The 25,083-nt window shown below is 42.1% G+C and overlaps 1 pseudogene; it reads left to right on the top strand.

The window, feature by feature from the left end:
* Positions 1–22,914: 22,914 nt before the first annotated feature.
* On the top strand, positions 22,915–24,572 carry LOC102278468 (large ribosomal subunit protein uL18-like; annotated as a pseudogene).
* The last annotated feature ends 511 nt before the right edge of the window (positions 24,573–25,083 follow it).

The following is a 25,083-nucleotide window of genomic DNA, read 5'->3' on the forward strand; positions in this document are numbered from 1 at the left end:
GTCTAATCCTTTGCTGTCAACTAGCACTGACACATAATGTTAAATGGCCTTGTAGGCCCTCCAACAAGGACTCCTGAAAGGCACAGCTCCTTTTGTAAGAGGTAGGGAATAGCTGTAACTTGGATTTACAAAACTGGATTGAATGCAAGGGATATAAGAACACAGACAGCTAGAAAACACTTAGCTATCTCTGTGGGGCAGAAAAGAAGAGCCCACAAAGAAGAAAGCTTTAAAAACAAAACAACAACAAAAATTCACAGTAGAGACTCAACACAGGTGACAGATGTAACCAAGAGAATTATGCTTTATTGAGAGCAAAAGTCCAAAGGAAGCCAGTAAGATGAAGACAAGAGTTATAAGGGTGATTTGCAAGCATCTTTAGAGTCCCTAAAGTTTCCTCTTCTGGGAAAGCTTAATAGATGAAATAAAGCAGTCACCCATCCTCCTGTAGAACATCTATAAATGTGTTATTTCCCCCCCCAAAAAAAAATGTCTTCAAAGATAATCATTCAAATGCATATTTTTCTGCATATTATAAAGTAATTTGTCACTTCCTTTGTATTTTGATAGATGTTTCCTGGTGTTTAGCTCCTTTCATACCTCTGAAGCTTTAAAAAGCCTCTCTCCCAACCATTACCTGCTCCTGATGGAGGGGCTTAAATCAAGAAATTGGAAGGTGCTGGTGATTTATGCTGGAGGCTGCACTTGACTCACCTTAGTTAAGCTTCTTCATCACTATTTATAACACCTTTAGTTGTTGGGATTAGGGTGAAGGTGAAGAGAATACAATAGCAGTGTTTCTTTTGTAGAAATCAAAGCAGGTATTCGATGTGGTATTCCAAGAGGAAAAAATATATAATAAAATAACCCCATAATCATAGCCCTTCAGATTTTCTAAAGTACTCTCACATGCTTTTCTCAACGGAGCCCCCTTGCAGGTGTAGGTTGAGATTATTTTTATTTACAGTTGAAAAATCTGAGGTCAAGTGGCTTTCCCAATTTACACAAAGCTTGTTTCCAAGGTAAATGCACACAGACACAGCAGGTCCTGGATCCTGTCCTATGTGGCAAAAGAGTAAAGTCAAACAGACGACTTTTTTCTTCTCTTTGGCTTCACGTTTCATTGCTTCCCTACCCCCTCTTGGTCCAGCTTGAGGTGAGTTGATCATCCTCATTTTCTTTCCACTTGTTTTGAGAAGACTCTAGAATAAAAGTAGACCTCAGGGCAGGATAAGGAAACAGGGAGAAGAAGACAGTATCATTGGAGGCATAAACCATGAAGTTGATTGCCAATATGAGGAACAGAAGAGGTTAATTAGAAATCTCTTTGGCCATAAGGCACAAAAGACAGGAAGCAGTAAGGGAGATCAGGAAAGAAAACTCCAAATCCGTCAGATCACTAATTTCCGTTTTCATATCATCTTAAGGTAAAATGAACAGAGATTCTGTTTTACCGCGTGTGTGTGTGTATGCATGTGTGTGTGTGTGTGTGTGTATTAGTCACTCGGTCGTGTCCGACTCTTTGTGACCCCATGAACTGTAGCCCAACATGTTCCTCTGCCCATGGGATTCTCCAGGCAAGAACACTGGGGTGGGTAGCCATTCCTTTCTCCAGGGGATCTTCCCGACCCCGGGATCTAACACGGGCCTCCCGTGTGGCAGGCAGATTCTTTACCATCTGAGCCACCAGGCAAGCCCAGGTTTTACCATGTAAGACTGTGTAAACTGGATGAGTTACACGTCTTTGTGTCTGTTTCTCTCCTTAACATACACAGAGACATATCTTTCCTTAATTCAGGGTTGCCAGATAAAATACAGGGCATGCAGCTAAATTTGGATTTCAGATGAAACAATGAATCACCTTTTAGTATATTTCAAGCAATGCATGGAATATACTTAAACACTTAAAAAACACGCACTTGGCAGCTCTTGCCTTCTGAGATGGCCCACACTTTGTCTATGGAATGTGTTTCTCTCTAAATTAAGTCCATTTCTTACCTATCAGGAAAAACAAAAACGTGCTTTTTATCTGCAATTCATATTTAATTGGATGCCCTGTATTTTTATTTGTTAAATCTGGCAACCTTAACCTAATTAAATTTCAGATCCACTTTCCTCCCCTGAACGTAGTCTAGTCAGAGCGGAGGACGTTGTCACTGTCCCCTGCTGGCCTGTGTTGAAACAGTCATTTTCTTACATTAGGACATGCACGCTAGCTGCAAATAATGCTTAGATTCTGTCTGTCATTACTCAAACCTCACACTTCACGTGCTGTTCTCACTCTGCCGTTGCTGGGGGAAGCTTTTCAAGTAGATAGGTCTTGGAATTTGTTCTCTCCCCAAATTCCAGAGATGCTCAGTTTCTTCCATTACCACCAAGTTTCCTTTGTCAAGTCAGCAAACATCTCCAGTCAAGTCACAAGATGAACTTCACGTCCACCTCCTTCTGGACCACATAGAATATAGTCGCTCAGTCATGTCCGACTGTTTGGGACCCTGTAGACTGTAGCCTACCATAGAACTGTAGCTTACCATTGACTGTAGCCTACAGGCTTCTCCATCCATGGGATTTTCCAGGCAAGAGTACCAGAGTGGGTTGCCATTTCCTTCTCCAGGGGATCTTCCCAACCCAGGGATTGAACCTGGGTCTCCCGCATCACAGGCAAATGCTTTTTTAGAATATCCCTAAGAAGGCTTAATCATCAGTGTCAGATGATTCTCTTTGGTAGGTCTTACAGATCCTTCTTTTGGGGTATAAGTTCACAAAAAATTGTAGAATATCCTCCCCAGGAGTTAATTTAACAAAGGTCATCTCAAATGGACTGAAGGCAGGTTTACCAAATGGCAGGGGCAAAAAAAAAAACAATCCTCAGATTACATCAATTGCAATTTTATTTGCAGTAGCCATTTCTCCTTTTTTTTTTTTTTTCTTAGAGGATCTATGAAATTGGATTTGCAGGGACAGTAGACCATCGCACACAAAGAATGTAGAGGAATACTCCTATCTCTGCACTCAACCATGAATCTGACCCCATCAATAGCACCCACATTCAAAAGAAAGTATGATAGCTTTGTGTGCCACACAGGGTTGCTATGGTGCTCAGGAAAAAAAAAAAAACACATTTAGAGGTTTTTAAATTACAGTTGAATGTATTAAATTTGAATGAATTAAAGTCTAAGTTTAATCTGTAAGGTTTTTACTGAGGTGAAATTCACATAAAATTAACCATTTTATTTTAGTTTAAAAAATATTTATTTATTTTATTTTTGGCTGTGCTGGGTCTTCGTTGCTGTGCACCAGCTTTCTTTAGCCATGGTAAGTGGGGCCTGCTCTCTACTTGTGGAGCCCAGGCTTCGCATTGCAGGGGCTTCTCTTCTTACCGAGCATAGGCTCTTGAATGCCCAGGCTTTAGTAGTTGTGGCTCCCAGGCTTTAGAGCCCAGGTTCAACAGTTAAGAAAGTTAACAGATATCTGGCACACGGGCTTAGTTGCTTCATGGCATGTGAGACCTAGCAGGTACAATGATGGAATCGGTGTCTCTTGATTTGCAAGGTGGATTCTTAACCACTGGACCGTAAGAGAAGTTCCTAAAATTAACCATTACAAAGCGGAAAAAAAAAAAAAGCAATCCCATCAATTCATATCAGTTGCTCAGTCATGTCTAACTCTTTGGGACCCCGTGAACTGCAGCATGCCAGGCTTCCCTGTCTATCACCAAATCCTGGAGCTTACTCAAACTCATGTTCATTGAGTTGGTGATGCCATCCAACCATCTCATCCTTTCTTGTACCCTTCTCCTCCCACCTTCAATCTTTCCCAGCATCAGGGTCTTTTCAAATGAGTCAGCTCTTTGCATCAGATGGCCAAAGTATTAGAGTTTCAGCTTCAGCATCAGTCCTTCCAATGAATATTCAGGACTGATTTCCTTTAGGATGGACTGGTTGAATCTCCTTGCAGTCCAAGGGACTCTCAAGAGTCTTCTCCAACACCACAGTTCAAAGGCATCAATTCTTCAGATCTCAGTGTTCTTTATAGTCCAACTCTCACAACCACACATTACTCCTGGAAAAACCATACCTTTGACTAGATGGACCTCTGTTGGCAAAGTAATATCTCTGCTTTTGAATATGCTGTCTAGGTTGGTCATAACTTTTCTTCCAAGGAGAAAGCGTCTCTTAATTTCATGGCTGCAGTCACCATCTGCAGTGGTTTTGGAGTCCCCCAAAATAAAGTCTCTCACTGTTTCCATTGTTTCCCCATCTATTTGCCATGAAGTAATGGGACCAGATGCCATGATCTTACCTTTCTGAATGTTGAGTTTTAAGTCAACCTTTTCACTCTACTCTTTCACTTCCATCAAAAGGCTCTTTAGTTCTTCTTCTCTTTCTGCTGTAAGGGTGGTATCATCTGCATATCTGAGGTTATTGATATTTCTCCTGGCAATCTTGATTCCAGCTTGTGCTTCATCCAGTCCAGCATTTCTCATGATGTACTCTGCATATAAGTTAAATAAGCCGGGTGACAATATACAGCCTTGACGTATACCTTTCCTGATTTGGAACCAGTCTGTTGTTCCATGTCCAGTTCTAACTGTTGCTTCTTGACCTGCACACAGATTTCTCAGGAGGCAGGTGAGGTGGTCTGGTATTCCATTTCTTGAAGAATTTTCCACAACTTGTTGTGATCCACACAGTCAATCGTTTTGGCATAGTCAATAAAGCAGAAGTAGATGGTTTTCTGGAACTCTCTTGCTTTTTTGATGATCCAGCAGATATTGGCAATTTGATCTCTGGTTCCTCTGCCTTTTCTAAAACCAGCTTGAACATCTGGAATTTCGTGGTTCATGTATTGTTGAAGCCTGGCTTGGAGAATTTTGAGCATTACTTTACTAGCATGTGAGATGAGTGCAATTGTGCAGTAGTTTGAACATTCTTTGGCATTGCCTCTCTTTGGGATTGGATGAAAACTGACCTTTTCCAGTCCTGTGGCCACTGCTGACTTTTCCAAATTTGCTGGCATATTGAGTAGAGCACTTTTACAACATCATTTTTTAGGATTTGAAATAGTTCAACTAGAATTCCATCATCTCCACTAGCTTTGTTCATAGTGATGCTTTCTAACGTGGGCTTAGTTGCTCCATGGCATGTGAGACCTACCTGGTCCAGGAATTGAATCAGTGTCTCGATTCAGCCCACTTGACTTCACATTCCAAGATGTCTGGCTCTAGGTGAGTGATGACACCATCGTGATTATCTGGGTCATGAAGATCTTTTTTGTATAGTTCTCTGTGTATTCCTGCCACCTCTTCTTAATATCTTCTGCTTCTGTTAGGTCCATTCCATTTCTGTCCTTTATTGTACCCATCTTTGCATAAAAATTTCCCTTGGTATCTCTAATTTTCTTGAAGAGATCTCTAGTCTTTCCCATTCTATTGTTTTCCTCTATTTCTTTGCATTGATCACTGAGGAAGGCTTTCTTATCTCTCCTTGCTCTTCTTTGGAATTCTGCATTCAAATGGGTATATCTTTCATTTTCTCCTTTGTCTTTCACTTCTCTTCTTTTCATAGCTATTTGTAAGAGCCCCTCAGACAACGATTTTGCCTTTCTGCAAAAAAGGAATGCCTCCTATACGGTGTCACAAACCTCTGTCCATAGTTCTTCAGACACTCTGTGTATCAGATCTAATCCCTTGAATCTATTTCTCACTTCCACTGTAGAATCATAATGGATTTGATTTAGGTCATACCTAAGTGGTCTAGTGGTTTTCCTTACTTTCTTCAATTTAAGTCTGAATTTGGCAGTAAGGAGTTCATGATCTGAGCCACAGTCAGCTCCTGGTCTTGTTTTTGCTGACTGTATAGAGCCTCTACATCTTTGGCTGAAAAGAATATAATCAATCTGATTTCGGTGTTGACCATCTGGTGATGTCCATGTGTAGAGTCTTCTCTTGTGTTGTTGGAAGAGGGTGTTTGCTATGACCAGTGCATTCTCTTGGCAAAACTCTGTTAGCCTTTGCCCTGCTTCATTCTGTATTCCAAGGCCAAATTTGCCTGTTACCCCAGGTGTTTCTTGACTTCCTACTTTTGCATTCCAGTCCCCTATAATGAAAAGGACATCTTTTTTTGGTGTTAGTTCTAGAAGGTCTTGTAGGTCTTCATAGAACTGTTCAACTTCAGTTTCTTCAGCGTTACTAGTCGGAGCATAGACTTGGATTACTGTGATAATGAATGGTTTGCCTTGGAAACGGACAGAGATCATTCTGTCATTTTCGAGATTGCATCCAAGTACTGCATTTCGGACTCTTTTGTTGACTATGATGGTGACTCCATTTCTTCTAAGGGATTCCTGCCCACAGTAGTATATATAATGTTCATCTGAGTTAAATCCACTCATTCCAGTCCATTTTAGTTTGCTGATTTCTAAAATGTCGATGTTCACTCTTGCCATCTCCTGTTTGACCACTTCCAATTTGCCTTGATTCATGGACCTAACATTCCAGGTTTGTATGCAATACTGCTCTTTACAGCATCGGACTTGCTTCTATCACCAGTCACATTCACAATTGGGTGGTGTTTTTGCTTTGGCTCCGTCTCTTCATTCTTTCTGGAGTTAGTTCTCCAGTGATTTCCAGTAGCATATTGGGCACCATGGACCTGGGGAGTTCATCTTTCAGTGTCCTATCTTTTTGCCTTTTCATGCTGTTCATGGGGTTCTCAAGGCAAGAATACTGAAGTAGTTTGCCAGAGTAAAACCTCTTACCTGTTAAGCAGTTTATCCCTATTTCCTCCTCCTCTCAGTCTCTGGAAACCACCAATTTTCTCTGTCTCTATGAATATACTTATTCTGGACATTTCATATACATGTAATCATATAATCTGTGACTTTTTTTGTCTGACTTCTTTTACTCATAAGGGCTCCCCTTGTGATTCAGCTGGTAAAGAATTTGCCTGCAATGCAGGAGACCTGGGTTGGGAAGATTTCTAGAGAAGGAAAATGCTACCCACTCCAGTATTCTGGCCTGGAGAATTCCATGGACTGTATAGTCCATGGGTTGCAAAGGGTCAGACATGACTGAGTGACTTTCACTCACTCTTTTACTCAGCATATATTTTGGAGATTCATCCACATTGTAGCATATATCAGTAGTTCATTCTATTTTTTTTTAATGGTTGAATATTTTCCTTAAGTCTTTTAGTTCAACTTATAAATTGTATTCTATTTCACAGAATTAGCAAATTTTGAACAATAACTTTTAAACTGACTGATTAATATTTAGTCCATTTACCTAGTTAATTAACATTCCTTGAAAATTTCAAATAGCACATATACTTAACATATTCAATTTTCTTTAATGCTTTAATGAGTTTTTTAATTGAAGTATAACTCACAGAGAGAAAAGCACACAACACATAAGTATGGAACTGCATGAATTTTTCTCAAATCAACACCCCTATGTAGCTACTGGAGAAGGCAATGGCACCCCACTTCAGTACTCTTGCCTGGAAAATCCCATGGGCAGAGGAGCCTAGTAGGCTCCAGTCCATGGGGTCACTAAGAGTCGGGCACGACAGAGTGACTTCACTTTCACTTTTCACTTTCATGCATTGGAGAAGGAAATGGCAACCCACTCCAGTATTCTTGCCTGGAGAATCCCAGGGACAGAGGAGCCTAGTGGGCTGCTGTCTATGGGGTCGCACAGAGTCGGACACGACTGAAGCGACTTAGCAGCAGCAGCAGCAGCATGTAGCTACTACCCGGATCAAGAAACAGAACGTGACAAGCATTGCAGAAGCTCTCTCCTGCCCCTGTGCATTTTCCTGTGAAAGAATTCTCTTTAAGTCCTGAATCTTTCTGATTTGTGGCAGAAGAGGTCCTTAGCTGCCAAATGTTCTACCAATTATCGGCTACTCACTTGTGTACTTTAATAACAAAGGCTGCAGGGTGCAAAGGACAAGATTCAGAAAGAAGCTCCACGTCAGTCTTGGGGCTCTTAGTGTCCCCGGCATCAGACTGTTCTCTCTGAGCTGAGTACACAGCACATGTTGCCCTTTTTGTTAAAGGATTAGAAGTGCAAGAGAATGACATTGTCTGCCAACCATAGCTCAGGTCAAGATGAAGCTCAGCCGCTACTTACTGTATATAAATGTCTCCCTGTTGTGCGGGCAGTGACTCCTTCTGTTACGAACACCCTGAACATAGTACCAGGATAGACAGAGGGTCTCAAGGGACTTTAATGGCATTTGCTGTCAATAGGTTCAGATAAATATGAAAGAGGCTTTGAGAAGAATTTGTTGTTGTTTTTTAGTTGCTCAGTTGTATCTGACTCTTTTGCAACCCCCATGGACTCTAGCCCACCAAACTCCTCTGTCCATGGGATTTCCCAGGCAAGAATGCTGGAGTGGGTTGCCATTCCCTTCTCCAGGATCTTCCCAACCCAGGGATGGAACCCACATCTCCTGTGTCTCCTGCATTGGCAGGGTTTTTGTTTGTTTGTTTGTTTTACCACTGAGCCACCAGGGAAACCCCTTGAGAAGAATTACTTCTTGCTGAAATTGACTTCAGTAGCAGCAGCTAGATGAACAGAAGACCAGAGCTAAGATAAATGGGAAAAGCAATGTGCCATCCAGTAGAGGGTTTTGAAAGCTAGGGGAGGAAATCAGAGGGTTTTGAAGGAAGAGCTGGTCAGATGCTGGGCATCCACCTCCCCTTGGTCATGATTTGTAATTTTATTTTCAGAGGTGGTTTCTGAAGTGAAGTGTAGGATGGACGAGTGATTTGTCACCCACGTGGCTTGTTGGGGGTGGAGGATGAACCTGTTCAGTGAGGCCCTTTATCAACCCTCCAACCTAACCATGGTGTTGGTTGCCTATCCAGGCTACAGAGGAGTTTGGGACATGCTACCCTCAAATATGCTGCTTTGTCACCTCAATTATTTGGAGCTGAAGTTACATAAAAATAGTAAGTGCAGGAAGGGCTCCCTGACTTTTCCCATTCCACTAAAAAATGAGCCATTAAATTCCCCATGAGAAAGATGTCTTCCCTGTATTAGGAAGCAGAGGCACATCCTTGTCACCAGAGACTGGGAATTGCTTTTCTACCTAAAGAATGGTGCCCCCTTGATAGGTTTGACTGCAGAATGCAAGGAGGGTTTGTTGGAGTAAAAGTGGTTTAAGATCCAAGGCAAAATAACAAACAAGGCATGATGGTCTGAGTACTCAGCACATGTTGGACTTCCTGCACAGAACAAAGCCCTCTGGGAATGAGCACTTAGAAGGAAAGATGGTTTATTATCATAATGCAGTATTCAATTACTTGCTCTGATGAGAGGTGGAGGAGTTTCCAAATTCATTGTAATAATTTAGAGTTTTGAGGGGGGAAATAATTAAAAATGTAGGCCACCTATGGGTGCTGTGTAATGTGGATGATATAACGTGGTTATAATGGGAATATGATACATTCTATTTTTACAGTCTCTGGCTACAAAGAGTGTATTAGGTATTTTGCGGTAGACTCAGAAGCTCAAAACAAACAAGATTAAAATCAGCAATAAAGCAGATCAGGAGGCTGTAGTGAAATTCAGCAATAAATTTGACACAAAGCCAATGAGGTAGGCTGAAGTTCTTTTAAAATTTGCTGCAGGTGGATGCTTGTGTTTTCTTATTTTAGGGATATGTGAGGATATAGAAGGTGGCTATGAGGGAAACGTCAGCCAGGGCACACTTCCCATTGTAGGAAAAATGATTGTGATTTTGTTGGGAGAACAGAATTTTCATAGCCTAGTCTCTTGGACAGCAAGGAGATCAAAATATTAAGGCATCAAGGAGCACCCCCTCCCCACGCTGGGCCAGACCCCATTGCTCTCTTTCTCATCGCTGTCACAGCCATCCCTACAGGACTTGAAGACTTCACTCCTGACCCACAGACAACCTCCAAGGCCAAGGCTGAATGGTCCATTCTATTGGATCAGTACCTATGTCATATCACTCTTACTGTTTTAAATATCACCCATGGATTAAAAACCTCAAATCGACATATTCCAGGTTACTCTGTGTCTGTTTCCATTTTCTCCATCTGTTAAATGGGACCATTGTTAAAAAAATTATTTTAGAACTTCTGATATTTTATCAAGTTACTTGATACGTTTAGGATTAACCAGTTTTTTACTATCTAAGGTGTTACATCATCCTCTTAATTCACAATTCACTACATTTTGCCTCTCATTACACTCATACTAAACTATGGTATATAACAGTTCTATTTATGTCTTCTCAAAAAAGAGTACATTTTCCACCTGATCACTGCAGCCAAAGAATCCAGCAGTCAGTGCTCAGGTGAAAACCATATTTATTAATCTACACATGTTGGCACTGAACAGGTAACAGGTGGCAATTATGCTTCTTTTTTTTTTTAGAATTGTGTGCATATCTGAGCATTTATTTACTTAATATTTTTGAAATTAAGTGTGGAAATTTCACAAACCTGTAAAGGTAAACAAATGTCACCTATTTTGCCTTGACTTCATGCATCAAAGTGTTTGGAAAAGTGCAATTATTTACAGCAGCAAAGGAGTTGAAATTTTGAGCAATCATTTAATTAAAAAATTTTAAGTTTTAGAATGTGTAGAAGTAAAAGAACTGTGTGTAGGGAACTCTAGGGGAAAAAATGTATCAGAATTGCCAATGAAATAATTAGGAGAAATTTTTGGAGTCTGAAATGGAGCATGGATAAAAAATGCTGAATAAAGAAGATGATTAGAAACAAAATGCCCTAGAGTTTCTCGAACAGAAGCTAATGGTCAACAGGCTGTTATCAGCATAGCACAAGAGCAGAGCAATGTGCAAGCCGGACATTAGTGACAGAAATAGAAAGTAAAAGCCAGAATATCAAAATTATGTCTGTTAAAACAGTGTATGTTGTGTCAGGTAAAGTTCATTGTAATAATTTATTTAAACTACTATTTTTTGAACCTTTAATACATTTATATGGTTCAAGTTTTAAAAAATATATTCCTACCCTTTAGACACCCAGTTTCATCATCAAGAGACAACCAGGATTATCATATTATCAGCTTCCTGTGTTCTTGTTTCTTTTGTTCTTGTCTGACTCTTTTGTGATCCCATGGACTATAGCCCACCAGGCTCCTCTGTCCATGGGATTCTCCAGGCAAGAGTACTGGGGCAGATTTCCGCGCCCTCCTGCAGGGGATCTTTCTGACCGAGGGATTGAACCTGGGTCTCCCACAGTGCAGGAAGATTCTTTACCATCTGGGCCACCTGGGAAGCCCTACAATCCATATATAAGGATAACCTATTCAGAATATAGATAAATTCAGTGTATCTATTCACATTCAGAAAACAATGTATTGGCCAGTGCAGTGTTTTCAGTTTCAGAAAAGTTAGTAAAATAGCACATAAAAGTAAAATACAAGTAGGCTACAAAAGTCACTATCTCTGTGAAAGTGAAAGTGAAGTCGCTCAGTCGTGTCCGACTCTTTGTGACACCATGGACTGTAGCCCACCAGGTTCCACCATCCATGGAATTTTCCAGGCAAGAATACTGGAGTGGGTTGCCATTTCCTTCTCCGTAACCTCACCTAATCCAGCAGGAGAACATTAGCAGTTCCCCTCCCTTCCAGGTGACTCTTACCTATAAGCTAATCACTGTTTTGCATTAGTATAGTTTATTTAGTCTGTTTTTGAACTTTAATTAGATGATAAGCAAGGTGCATTCTTTTGTGTCTGTCTTGACTTTTCCCACATCATGTTTTGGAGATCCATTCATGTTGTTGGGTATAGCTGAAGCTGGCTTCTTTTTCATGGCTTGAGAGTATTCTCTTGTATGGCTGTGGCACTGTTCATGCATGCCACTCTTGGTGTTTTTCTGTAATCTTCACTTTGGGGATATTATGAATAATGCTGCTGTGAATATTTTTTACATGTTATGGTGCATATGTTCTCATATATCTCTTGGAAATATATATAACATAAATACAAGTAAATTTTAATGTTGCCCTTCTTTCTATACACACAATGACTTTTTTATAAGGTTATTATTCAGTTCAGTTCAGTCGCCCAGTCATGTCCGACTCTTTGGGACCCCATGGACTGCAGCACGCTAGGCTTTCCTGTTCTTCACTAACTCCTGGAGCTTGCTCAAATTGATGTCCATTGAGTCAGTGATGCCATCCAACCATCTCATCCTCTGTTGTCCCCTTTTCCTCTCGGCTTCAATCTTGCCCAGCATCAGGCTCTTTTCCAATGAGTCAGTTCTTCATATCAGGTAACCAAAGTATTGGAGTTTCAGCTTCAGCATCAGTCTTTCCAATGAATATTCAGGACTGATTTCCTTTAGGATGGACTGGTTGGATCTCCTTGCAGTGCAAGGGACTCCCCAGAGTCTTCTCCAACACCACAGTTCAAAAGCATCAATTCTTCAGATCTCAGCGTTCTTTATAGTCCAACTCTCACAACCACACATTACTACTGGAAAAGCCATAGCTTTGACTAGATGGACCTTTGTCGGCAAAGTAATGTCTCTGCTTTTTAATATGCTGTCTAGGTTGGTCATAACTTTTCTTCCAAGGAGCAAGCATCTTTTAATTTCATGGCTGCAGTCACCATCTGCAGTGATTTTGGAGCCCCAAAAAATAAAGTCTGTCACTTATTTCCACTGTTTCCCCATTTATTTGCCATGAAGTGATGGGACTGGATGCTATGATCTTAGTTTTTTCGATGTTGAGTTTTAAGCCAGCTTTTTCACTCTCCTCTTTCACTTTCATCAAGAGGATCTTTAGTTCCTCTTCACTTTCTGCCATAAGGGTGGTGTCGTCTGTGTATCTGAGGTTATTGATATTTCTCCTGGAAATCTTGATTCCAGCTTGTGCTTCATCCATCTCTGCATTTCACATGATGTACCCTTCATATAAGTTAAATAAGCAGGGTGACAATATACAGCCTTGATGTATTCCTTTCCTGATTTGGAACCATGTCTGGTTCTAACTGTTGCTTCTTGACCTGCACACAGATTTCTCAGGAGGCAGGTAAGGTGGTCTGGTATTCCCATCTTTTTTTTCAGAATTTTCCACAATTTGTTCTGATCTACACAGTCAAAGGCTTTGGCGTAATCAATAAAGCAGAAGTAGATATTTTTCTAGAATTCTCTCGCTTTTTCGATGATCCAGCGGATGTTGGCAATTTGATCTCTGGTTCTTCTGCCTTTTCTAAATCCAGCTTGAACATTAGGAAGTTGACGGTTCATGTACTGCTGAAGTCTGGCCTGGAGAATTTGAGCATTACTTTGCTACTGTGTGAGATGAGTGCAATTGTGCATTCTTTGGCATTGCCTTTCTTTGGGATTGAAATGAAAACTGACCTTTTCCAGTCCTGTGGCCACTGCTGAGTGTTCCAAATTTGCTGGCATATGGAGTGCAGCACTTTCACAGCGTCATCTTTTAGGATTTGAAATAGCTCAACTGGAATTCCATCACCTCCACTAGCTTTGTTCATGGTGATGATTCCTAAGGCCCATTTGACTTCACATTCCAGGATGTCTGGCTCTAGTTAAGTAATCACACCATCGTGGTTATCTGAGTCATGAAGATCTTTTTTGTACAGTTCTTCTGTGTATTCTTGCCACCTCTCCTTAATATCTTCTGCTTCTATTAGGTCCATACCATTTCTGTCCTTTATTGTGCCCATCTTTGCAAGAAATGTTCCCTTGGTATTTCTAATTTTCTTTGCAGCCAAAGATGGAGAAGTTCTAAACATCCAGCAAAAAGATGACCAGGAGCTGACCGTGGCTCCAATCATGAACTCCTTATTGCCAAATTCAGACTTAAATTGAAGAAAGTAGGGAAAGCCACTAGACCATTCAGGTATGACCTAAATCGAGTCCCTTACTGTTATACAGTGGAAATGACAAATAGATTCAAGGGATTAGATCTGATAGACAGAGTGCCTGAAGAACTATGAATGGAGGTTCATGACATTGTACAGGAGGCAGTGATCAAGACCATCCCCAAGAAAAATAAATGCAAAAAAGGCAAAATGGTTGTCTGAGGAGGCCTTACAAATAGCTTTGAAAAGAAGAGATGCTAAAGGCGAAGGAGAAAGGGAAAGATACACCCATGTGAATGCAGAGTTCCAAAGAAGAGCAAGGAGAGATAAGAAAGCCTTCCTCAGTGATCAATGCAAAGAAATAGAGGGAAACAACAGAATGGGAAAGACTAGAGATCTCTTCAAGTTTATTATTATCATTTATTTATCTATTTTCGGTTATGCAGAGTCTTGGTTGCAGAGCATGGCTTTCTCTAGCGTAGGAAGCAGGGGCTACTCCCTCGTTGTGGTTCACAGGCTTCTCATTGTGGAAGCCCCTCTTGTTACAGAACATAGGCTCTAGAGCACAGAGGCTCAGTAGTTTTGGCACACGGTCTTAGCTGCCCCGTGGCATGTGGGATCTTAGTTCCTAGACTCGGGATGTACCTGTGTCCCCTGCATTTGATGGACTTTTTTTTTTTTTTTTAGAATAAAAAATACATTTTAGTATTGACCTACATATTTTTAAATTTAGTGAAATTCTGAGAAAATTACATTTGAAATGTTTTCTCACTTAGTACTGTATTCAATTCCTATACCACATGGCCGCGCACTGTACGTAGGGACTTTAAAGGTCTTCATCTGGCCTGGTATGTAGATTCTTAACCACCATTCCACCAGGGAAGTCCCTTGCAAGGGTTTTATTAAACAGGACTAATAAAAGCCTGTTAATTTGGGAGAGGTCATCAAATTATGGGGGCTTCCCTGGTGGCTCAGTGGTAAAGAATCTGCCTGCAATGCAGGAGATGCAGGTTTGATCACTGGATCAGGAAGATGCCCTGGAGAAGGAAATGGCAACCCACTCCAGTTCTTGCCTGGGAAATCCCATGAACAAAGAAGCCTGGTGGGCTACAGTCCATGGGGTCACAAAAGAGTTGGACATGTCTTAGTGACTAAACAACAACAGCAATCAATTTATAGTGAACCAATTCAACCTGGTCATCTCTATTCCACAGGTGTTCGACCCATACAAAATTATTGATCCCATCTGTGAATCAGGTTTCCATGTAATGCTTTCCAATCTCTGGATATCAAAGGGCATTTTCATAATAAAATGAAATCTCTGAGAATGGTTGAAAATCCTCTCAGAAAAGCTGAAACTGATCATGCTATTGTAGCTAGAACCCATTGCAATGGAAAATGTTATTTCAGGGTGATTGAATTTCTTGAGACATTAATACAGGTATTCCTCATTTTTCAAAAGTTCACTTTACACCACTTTCCTTTTATGAAAGACTTACATTGGCACCTATGTTCAGTATCTTTGAAATTTGAAGAGGATTTTCACTTTTATGGGGAAAAAAAGGGCAAAAAACTAAAAAGCATTCCAAGTTTATTCTGCAGCAAGGCATTATAGAGGCAGCACAGACCCAAAGCAGGCAGAATGGCCCTGGCAAGCTCCTTCCCCAGAAATTATACTCCGCACCTTAGCATCAAGCTGCCTTAGCTCTGAACTGTGTCTGTATGCATTTGTGCTTTATTTTGATTCATTTTGTGCATCCCTTAAAAAGATCTTCCCAGAGGTAACTGCTTCTTCTCTTGAGGCCAGTTTAACTTACAAAAGGTTTCATTAGTTCAGTCGCTCAGTCGTGCCCGACTCTTTGCGATCCCATGAATTGCACACGCCAGGCCTCCCTGTCCATCACCAACTCCTGGAGTTCACTCAGACTCACGTCCATCAAGTCAGAGATGCCATCAGCCATCTCATCCTCTGTCGTCCCCTTCTCCTGCTCCCAATCCGTCCCAGCATCAGAGTCTTTTCCAATGAGTCAACTCTTTGCATGAGGTAGCCAAAGTACTGGAGTTTCAGCTTTAGCATCATTCCTTCCAAAGAAATCCCTTCAGATCTGATCTCCTTCAGAATGGACTGGTTGGATCTCCTTGCAGTCCAAGGGACTCTCAAGAGTCTCCTCCAACACCACAGTTCAAAAGCATCAATTCTTCGGTGCTCAGCTTTCTTCAGAGTCCAACTCTCACATCCATACATGACCACTGAAAAAACCGTATACTGGAGTAGACGGACCTTTGTTGGCAAAGTAATGTCTCTGCCTTTCAATATGCTATCTATGTTGGTCATAACCTTTCTCCCAAGGAGTAAGCATCTTTTAATTTCATGGCTGAAATCACCATCTGCAGTGATTTTGGAGCCCCCCAAAATAAAGTCTGACACTGTTTCCACTGTTTCCCCATCTATTTCCCATGAAGTGATGGGATCGGATGCCATGATCTTCATTTTCTGAATGTTGAGCTTGAAACCAACTTTTTCACTCTCCTCTTTCACCTTCATCAAGAGGCTTTTTAGTTTCTCTTCACTTTCTGCCATAAGGGTGGTGTCATCTGCATATCTGAGGTTATTGATAATTTTCCTGGCAATCTTGATTTCAGCTTGTGCTTCTTCCAGCCCAGCATTTCTCAGGATGTACTCTGCATAGAAGTTAAATAAGCAGGGTGACAATATACAGCCTTGACGTACTCCTTTTCCTATTTGGAACCAGTCTGTTGTTCCATGTCCAGTTCTAACTGTTGCTTCCTGACCTGCATATAGATTTCTCAAGAGGCAGGTCAGGTGGTCTGGTATTCCCATCTCTTTCAGAATTTTCCACAGTTTATTGTGATCCACACAGTCAAAGGCTTTGGCATAGTCAATAAAGCAGAAGTAGATGTTTTCTTGGAACTCTTTTGCTTTTTTGATGATCCAGTGGATGTTGGCAATTTGATCTCTGGTTCCTCTGCCTTTTCTAAAACCAGCTTGAACATCTGGAAGTTCATGGTTCACGTATTGCTAAAGCCTGGCTTGGAGAATTTTGAGCATTACTTTACTAGCATGTGAGATGAGTGCAATTGTGCGGTAGTTTGAGCATTCTTTGGCATTGCCTTTGTTTGGGATTGGAATGAAAACTGACTTTTTCCAGTCCTGTGGCCACTGCTGAGTTTTCCAAATTTACTGGCATATTGAGTGCAGCACTTTCACAGCATCATCTTTTAGGATTTGAAATAGCTCAACTGGAATTCCATCACCTCCACTAGCTTTGTTTGTAGTGATGCTTTCTAAGGCCCACTTGACTTCACATTCCAGGATGTCTGGCTCTAGGTCAGTGATCACATCATCGTGATTATCTGGGTCATGAAGATCTTTTTTGTACAGTTCTTCTGTGTATTCCTGCCACCTCTTCTTAATATCTACTGCTTCTGTTATGTCCATATCATTTCTGTCCTTTATCAAGCCCATCTTTGCATGAAATGTTCCCTTGGTATCTCTAATTTTCTTGAAGAGATCTCTAGTCTTTCCCATTCTGTTGTTTTCCTCTATTTCTTTGCATTGATTGCTGAGAAAGGCTTTCTTATCTCTTCTTGCTATTCTGTGGAACTCTGCATTCAGATGCTTATATCTTTCCTTTTCTCCTTTGCTTTTTGATTCTCTTCTTTTCACAGCTATTTGTAAGGCCTCCCCAGACAGCCATTTTGCTTTTTTGCATTTCTTTTCCATGGGGATGGTCTCGATCCCTGTCTCCTGTACAATGTCACGAACCTCATTCCATAGCTCATCAGGCTCTCTATCTATCAGATCTAGTCCCTTAAATCTATTTCTCACTTCCACTGTATAATCATAAGGGATTTGATTTAGGTCATACCTGACTCGTCTAGTGGTTTTTCCTACTGTCTTCAATTTAAGTCTGAATTTGGCAATAAGTAGTTCATGATCTGAGTCACATTCAGCTCCTGGTCTTGTTTTTGTCGGCTGTATAGAGAGTTTCTCCATCTTTGGCTGCAAAGAATATAATCAATCTGATTTTGGTGTTGACCATCTGGGGATGTCCATTGTAGAGTCTTCTCTTGTGTTGTTGGAAGAGGGTGTTTGCTATGACCAGTGCATTTTCTTGGCAAAACTCTATTAGTCTTTGCCCTGCTTCATTCTGTATCCCAAGGCCAAATTTGCCTGTTACTCCAGGTGTTTCTTGACTTCCTACTTTTGCATTCCAGTCCCCTATAATGAAAAGGACATTTTTTTGGGTGTTAGTTCTAAAAGGTCTTGTAGGTCTTCAAAGAACCGTTCAACTTCAGCTTCTTCAGCGTTACTGGTTGGGACATAGACTTGGATTACCGTGATATTGAATGGTTTGCCTTGGAAACGAACAGAGATCATTCTGTCATTTTTGAGATTGCATCCAAGTACTGCATTTCAGACTCTTTTGTTGACCATGATGGCTACTCCATTTCTGCTAAGGGATTCCTGCCCACAGTAGTAGATATAATGGTCATTGGAATTAAATTCACCCATTCCAGTAATTTTAGTTCACTGATTCCTAGAATGTCAATGTTCAGTCTTGCCATCTCTTGTTTGACCACTTCCAATTTGCCTTGATTCATGGACCTGACATTCCAGGTTCCTATGCAATATTGCTTTTTACAACATCGGACCTTGCTTCTATCACCAGTCACATCCACAGCTGGGTATTGTTTTTGCTTTGGCTCCATCCCTTCATTCTTTCTGGAGTTATTTCTCCACTGATCTCCAGTAGCATATTGGGCACCTACTGACCTGGGGAGTTTCTCTTTCAGTATCCTATCATTTTGCCTTTTCATACTGTTCATGGGGTTCTCAAGGCAAGAATACTGAAGTGGTTTGTCATTCCCTTCTCCAGTGGACCACATTCTGTCAGAACTCTCCACCATGACCCGCCCATCTTGGGTGGCCCCATGGGCGTGGCTTAGTTTCATTGAGTTAGCCAAGGCTGTGGTCCTAGTGTGATCAGATAGACTAGTTTTCTGTGATTATGGTTTCAGTGTGTCTGTCCTCTGATGCCCTCTTGCAACACCTACCATCTTACTTGGATTTATCTTACTTCGGACATGGGGTATCTCTTCACAGCTGCTCCAGCAAAGCGCTGCCGCTGCTCCTTACCTTAGACAAGGGGTATCTCCTCACCGCCACCCCTCCTGACCTTGAACGTGGAATAGCTCCTCTAGGCCCTCCTGCGCCCACGCAGTCACCGCTCCTTGGACCTGGGGTTGCTCCTCCCAGCCTCCGACCCTGGCCTCTGGCAGGGGGGTAGCTCCTCTCCACTGCTCCTGCGCTGTAGCAGCCTGGCACTCTCCGCTGCCGCCCCTGACCTCGGATGCACGGTAGCTCCTTGCGGCCGTTCCTGCACCGTTGCAGCCTGGCACTCTCGGCCGCTGCCCCTGACCTCGGACGTGGGGTAACTCCTCTTGGCCGCCACCTCTTGGGCATGGGGTCCGCCCAGCTTCTGCCCCTAGCCTCGGATGTGAGGTAGCTCCTCTCGGCCACGCACGTGCACCATCTCAGCCTCCCGCACTATGTGTGCTGTTGCAGCCGCCCGCGCTCAGTGCGCCATCGGAACCCTCTAACTGTGGACATTGAGGAAACCTGTACTTGAAATCTTAGAATGGACAGCATCACTAGTAATACATAACTGACTGGTATAAGTTTGCTTTGTTTCCTAAATTGCTACTGAGTCATATAAGGACAGAAAAGAGCATCAGATAAGTAATTAAATAGTAATTCAAATGCTTTTATATTTTGTGTAATTGCATCATTCTACAATAAACATCTCTAAGCATTTTTGCAGAACAAGCACATGGATTTTTGTATTATTTACAGTTTTACTTATACATGTGAAAAATTTAAATAGTGCATTAGAAAATTTTACTCCAGACAGTATGAAAAATTTCAGATATGAAATGGTAGTGCTGATTCTGTTTTAATGTTCCATCTGACTTTACATATTAAGATGATATTACAATCTATAAATCTATCAAAATGTTTCTACTTTTGTTCAGTTCAGTTCAGTCGCTCAGTTGTGTTCGACTGTTTGAGACCCCATGAATCGCAGCACGCCAGGCCTCCCTGTCCATCACCAACTCCTGGAGTTCACTCAGACTCACGTCCATCGAGTCAGTGATGCCATCCAGCCATCTCATCCTCTGTCATCCCCTTCTCCTCCTGCCCCCAATCCCTCCCAGCATCAGAGTCTTTTCCAATGAGTCAACTCTTCGCATGAGGTGGCCAAAGTACTGGAGTTTCAGCTTTAGCATCATTCCTTCCAAAGAAATCCCAGGGCTGATCTCCTTCACAATGGACTGGTTGGATCTCCTTGCAGTCCAAGGGACTCTCAAGAGTCTTCTCCAATGCCACAGTTCAAAAGCATCAGTTCTTCGGCGCTCAGCTTTATTCACAGTGCAACTCTCACATCCATACATGACCACTGGAAAAACCATAGCCTTGACTAGATGGACCTTTGTTGGCAAAGTAATGTCTCTGCTTTTGAATATGCTATCTAGGTTGGTCATAACTTTTCTTCCAAGGAGCAGGCGTCTTTTAATTTCATGGCTGCAATCACCATCTGCAGTGATTTTGGAGCCCCCCAAAATAAAGTCTGACACTGTTTCCACATCTATTTCCCATGAAGTGATGGGACCAGATGCCATGATCTTTGTTTTCTGAATGTTGAGTTTTAAGCCAACTTTTTCACTCTCCTCTTTCACCTTCATCAAGAGGCTTTTTAGTTCCTCTTCACTTTCTGCCACAAGAGTGGTGTCATCTGCATATCTGAGGTTATTGATATTTCTCCTGGCAACCTTGATTCTAGCTTGTGCTTCTTCCAGCCCAGCATTTCTCAGGATGTACTCTGCACAGAACTTAAGTAAGCCGGGTGACAATATACAGCCTTGACGTACTCCTTTTCCTATTTGGAACCAGTCTGTTGTTCCATGTCCAGTTCTAACTGTTGCTTCCTGACCTGCATATAGGTTTCTCAAGAGGCAGGTCAGGTGGTCTGGTATTCCCATCTCTTTCAGAATTTTCCACAGTTGATTGTGATCCACACAGTCAAAGGCTTTGGCATAGTCAATAAAGCAGAAATAGATGTTTTTCTGGAACTCTCTTGCTTTTTCCATGATCCAGTGGATGTTGGCAATTTGGTCTCTGGTTCCTCTGCCTTATCTAAAACCAGCTTGAACATCTGGAAGTTCATGGTTCACGTATTGCTGAAGTCTGGCTTGGAGAATTTTGAGCATTACTTTACTAGCGTGTGAGATGAGTGCAATTGCTCCCCAAAGGTAACTTAAGTTTGAATGAATTCAACTAAATGGTGAAGTCTTTTTAAAATTGCTAAAGAAAATACTGTGTTTGAATCACTTGTTATTAGTTTGATGACTGCAGTGACTTTTACCAGCCTCTCTGGTGTAATTTCCCTTAAAATCAAGTATTTTTGTAAGATTTAGCCTCAGCCTCATCATATAATATAGTAGAGAAGAGGCTTCAGTTCAACAAATATGGAGTCCCTGCTCTGTGGTAGCCACTGAGTGTATGAAAATGAATTCAAACAAGTGAACAAGACTAAAGGGAACAAGCACATCCTCTGGAACCATTATGTTCTCTTGTCATAACTGCTACTAACCAAGAATTAAGGCAGCTGTGGTGTGCACATGTGTTGAGCCTAAGTGCTCAGGTGAGCTGCTGACCTTGTAATGGAGCTGGACCCTAGGCGGCCTTCTCAGAATAGACCCCCCACCCATGTCCCCTACCTGCCTTTTGTCTGCAAAAAAATTTTAATCAAAGGATAAACTTAATCAGAGAAATAAGAAAATGCAGAAAGAAAGGAAAATAGTCAGGCAAGACCAAATAATAATATTTAGCCATTAAGCAAAGTCAAGGACCTTTAGTTCTTCCTCAAGGACTGTAGATAATATTCTGAGCCATGTCCTCTGAGCTGCCTTGCAGACACTCACCAAGTAGAAGAAGTTACCTGTATGCTGCCCACAAGCACATGGACCCCAGATTGGTTGGAACCAGAAGGTTGATGTTGATTTCCAATTACCTCAGCACCAACCATCAGAAGAATGTCTACAAACTGATCATACACCTTCAGCACTGGAAGACTCCTCACTACACATTCTGGGGTGGAACACACAGTCTTAGGGGCATCAGTCCACTATGGCCCCCTTTGCCTGACAAAGCCATAAAGCTGTTTCTTTCTACTTCACCCAGAACTCTGTCTCTAAGCTTTAAACCATTACCTGTGTACTGAGGCCAGATTTCAACAATAACCTTTGGCCTTAAAATGTAAGCAGAATTTGCTATCCCTTGAATAGATGGGGAAACAGCAGAAAGTGTCAGACTTTATTTTTGGGGACTCTAAAATCACTGCAGACCGTGATTGCAGCCATGAAATGAAAAGACACTTACTGCTTGGAAGGAAAGTTATGACCAACCTAGATAGCATATTCAAAAGCAGAGATATTACTTTGCCAACAAAGGTCAATCTAGTCAAGGCTATGGTTTTTCCGGTGGTCATATATGGATGAGAGAGTTGGACTGTGAAGAAAGCTGAGAGCCAAAGAACTGATGCTTTTGAACTGTGGTGTTGGAGGAGACTCTTGAGAGTCCCTTGGATTGCAAGGAGATCCAACCAGTCCATTCTGAAGGAGATCAGCCCTGGGATTTCTTTTGAAGGAATGATGCTAAAGCTGAAACTCCAGTACTTTGGCCACCTCATGCAAAGAGTTGACTCATTGGAAAAGACTCTGATGCTGGGAGGGATTGGGGGCAGGACGAGAAGGGGATGACAGAGGATGAGATGGCTGGATGGCATCACCGACTCAGTGGACATGAGTTTGGGTGAACTCTGGGAGTTGGTGATGGACAGGGAGGCCTGGTGTGCTGCGAGATTCATGGGGTCACAAAGAGTCAGACACAACTGAGCAACTGAACTGAACTGAACTGACCTCCACCCCACCCCCAGAGCTGTGCTAATTCTGCAGCTTCGTGGCAAGCCACAGAGTTGGTGCTCTGACTTGCAGGATGGGGTTTATCAAAGTTGTCAGGCATAAGGCCTACTTCAAGACTGTGCTTGGGCTTCCCTCATAGCTCAGTGGGTAAAGAATCTGCCTGAGGTGCAGGAGACCTGGGTTCAGTTCCTGGGTCAGGAAGATCCCCTGGAGATGGGAATAGCAACCCACTCCAGTATTCTTTCCTGGAAAATCCCATGGACAGAGGAGCCTGGCAGGCTACAGTCTATGGGGTCGCAAGAGTCGGACACGACTTAGCGACTAAACCACCACAACCACCAAGAGTGTGCTCAGTCACTCATTTGGGTCCAGCTCTGTGCAACCACATGGACTATAGCCCACCAGGCTTCTCTGTCCATGGGATTTTCCAGGTAAGAATACTGGAGTGGGCTGCCATTTCCTTCTCCAGGGAATCTTCCCAACCTAGGGATCGAACTCACATCTCCTGCATTGGCAGGGAGATTCTTTACCATTGACCCACCTAGGAAGCCATACTTCAAGAGATACCAAGTTAAATTCAGAAGATGGAGAGAGGGCAAAACTGACTGCTCTGCTCACAAACGATTTGTAATCCAAGATAAAAATAAGTATCATACACCCAAATATAGAATGATAGTTCATGTAAGCAACAGGGATATCATTTGTCAGATTGCTTACACCCATATAGAAGGAGATATGACAGCTGGTGCAGTTTATGCTCACGAACTCCCAAAGTGTGGTGTGAAGGCTGACCTGACAAATGATGCCGCAGCATATTGTAGTGGCTTGCTGCTGGCCAGCAGGCTTCTTAACAGGTTTGGTGTGGACAGAATTTATGAAGGCCATGTCGAGATGGCTAGAGATGAATACAATGTGGAAAACACTGATGGTCAGTCTGGTGTCTTCATGTGTTATTTGGATGCAGAGCTTGCCAGGATCGCTGTTGTTCAGCTGCTAAGTCATGTCTGACTCTTTGCAACCCCGTGGACTGAAGCACGCCAGGCTCTTGAGTCCTCCGCTGTTTCCTGGAGTTTGCTCAAACTCATGTCCGTTGAGTTGGTGATGCTATCTAACCACCTGATTCTCTGCTACCCCCTTCTCCTTCTGCTCTCAGTCTTTCCCTACATCAGTGTCTTTTCCAAAGAGTTGACTCTGCATCAGGTGGCCAAACTATTGGAGCTTCATCTTCAGCATCAGTCCTTCCAAAGAACATTCAGGGTTGATCTCCTTCAGGATTGACTGGTTTGCCAGGACTACTACTGGAAAAAAAGTTTGGGGGGCCCGAAATGGAGCTGTCGATGGAGGCTTGTCTATCCCTCATAGTGCCATGTGGTTCCCTGGTTATGATTCAGAAAGCAAGGAATTCAATGCTGAGGGACACTAAAAACACATCATGGGGCAGAATACTGCAAATTATATGTGTTACCTGAATGAAGAAGATGAGGATGCTTACAAGAAACAGTCCTCTCAATACGTAGAGAACAATGTAACTGCAGACATGATGGAGGAAAAGCATAAGAAAGTTCACCCTGCAATATAAGAGAATCCAGTGGATGAGAAGAAGCCTAAGAAAAAAATGTTAAAAAGAAGAGGTAGAGCATTCCCAAAATGTCACTTGTCCAGAAGAAAGACTGAGTAGTTCAGAAGAAGGGAAGCTTTCTTAGAGCTCAGGAACAGCCTGCTGAGAGTTGATAAACCAAACCACAATTTTCTATCAAGATTTTTCAGATAAAGTCAATAATAAAGTTATTGCACAAGGCTAAAAAAATAAGCAGAATTTTAACCAGGTGAATTGAAAAACATTTTTTCTTAAAAATAACCGTAGGCTGAGCTTCCTTACAAGCATGGCTTACTATCTTTCAAAGTGTGAAAGTGTTAGTTGCTCGGTTGTGTCTGATTTTTTGTGACCCCATGGACTATAGTCCATCAGGCTCCTCTGTCCATGGAATTCTCCAGGCAAGAATACTGGAGTGGGTAGCCATTCCCTTCTCCAGGGGATCTTCCTGACCTAGGGATCAAACTCAGTCTTCTGCATTGCAGGCAGATTCTTTACCACTTGAGTCACTGAGTATCTCAACAAACCTGGAGCTAGGTAACCACATTTTCACAGATGTGGTATCCAGGCTCCAAGACATTTTAGGCTGAGTAAAAATAGGTAGGAAAAGAGAAATTTAAGAATACCTGGTAGGAGTTCCCTGGTGGT

Source organism: Bos mutus, chromosome 4, assembly GCF_027580195.1.
Source record: "Bos mutus isolate GX-2022 chromosome 4, NWIPB_WYAK_1.1, whole genome shotgun sequence".
Lineage (NCBI taxonomy): Eukaryota > Metazoa > Chordata > Mammalia > Artiodactyla > Bovidae > Bos > Bos mutus.